Raw genomic sequence first — 1,909 nt, forward strand, 5'->3', positions numbered from 1 at the left:
ACACACACACACACACACACACACACACACACACACACACACACACACACACACACACACTTTCATTACCTGGGACAGGAATGAAAAAATGGGAAAAGATCATATCAGTGTTTGCAGGTCAAGTATTACATTTTATTCACAAAAAACTTACGGTGCAGAATTATGTAGCAGAATAAGAATGGAAAGACTGTTCATTGCTACCTATGCAGTTATGTTTGCCTGGAAACCAGGAAAGGTAATGACAATTGAAATGTAAATAACAAATACCCAATTTAATAAAGATGGAGGAAAAAAAGAATGGAAAGAGATATTTCAGGAACCAACAACATACAGTACAATAAGCTCTATCAGAACTTCAACATCAGGAGAACAGAATTGAGGAACTTTCCACGGTAATATAGCTGAATCCCAAACAAAGCAGATGTAACAATGGTGGGTGTTGTGTCCACAGGACAAGTACAACAGCAAAAATACTCCCGTCTGCAATGCGGTAACACCATAAAAACATTTTCATCTGAGTTATTCAGCTATAAAGAAAAGGAATTATTTTGGCTAAGCACTATTTTCTACTCTAGAATTAGAAATGAGGAAAGTTGAGAATTTTTTTAATAGAGAAGATTTTGTATATTAGATGCTTTCATATCTATACGATAAATAAATTGTCAATATAACAAGTCATTTAGTCTTTGTTATTATATCATTAATTATAGAAATGAAATATAAAAAGTAGGTCTAATAACTTAATTCCATTGTGTTTCTTAGCAACATCTATACCACTGATCTCCTATGCATTGCAGAAGCTAATTCACACACTAAACTTAAAGTTATAAAAAAGTTATATGATTTCAATATTCAAACTATTTTTGCATATGTTGGCCATGTTTTTGATTAACATGTGTTTGTGTGTGTTTGTATTGGTGTCTCTCTATATATATGTATACATGTATCCATAATCTAATGAATTATTGTGTGTATACAGGTATCAGGGAGCTAATGAAATTAAGATGATCTGAGATATATGGTGGCTGCATGAAAAGTAGAGTCTGATAGTGTCTGAATAATTAATGAAGTACTAAACTGACCTGAAAGAAATTCAAGATAATGGATATTCCAATCATGATACTGTGATCACAGTCATGCACACAGCTTGAATATTAGGGCTCATTTACTGTTTAATAATGAGGAAACTTGTTTCTTGACTTTTTAAACATTTAAACAATCACTTTCTTATAACTTGAATCAAATGTTTATAAGATGACATTTAAATGGTCTGAGTAAGTTAAGGGTAAAAAATTCTAAAATGTATGCATTCACTTAATTTAAAATATGCAACTTATACAGCAATTGGAAATTACTTGGCATGAACATAAAGAAACTTGGCTGAAATATTTTCTTGAACCCAAAGCTTTTGACGACGTCCAACTGTAATAAAAAAAATTACCCAAATGTTTAACTGAGAATTGGCAAAATAGTCAAATAATAATTAGAGAAAAATACACTAAAATGAATATGAAACACATTTACTTTTTTCAACTGAGTTTAAAGACAGGCTTACATGCCTTTTCTCTAAGAATCAAGTGCAGACTTTTCAGTGACTAGTTTTCTGCCATTGACTTTATCCGTATTGATTCCATATCTCTATCACTTTATTTTCATTCTGGCAGTACTCTGTGGAGTCTGAGCACAGTATTGGTTGTCTTTCACCTTCTGGTGGGATCATGGCATGAGCATGTGCACATTCATGCACACATACACAGGAAAACATTTTATCACAGCAAAAACAGAAAACGTCAAATCATTTATTTTGCTTTGTTTCTTAAAAAAATTGGGTTATATTTATGTGGAAAAAGATATCTGAAAGACAAATCACTGAATGTGCTCTACTTATTTCTCAATTTGAAAACTCTCC

Source organism: Rattus rattus, chromosome 1 (assembly GCF_011064425.1).
Source record: "Rattus rattus isolate New Zealand chromosome 1, Rrattus_CSIRO_v1, whole genome shotgun sequence".
Taxonomy (NCBI): domain Eukaryota; kingdom Metazoa; phylum Chordata; class Mammalia; order Rodentia; family Muridae; genus Rattus; species Rattus rattus.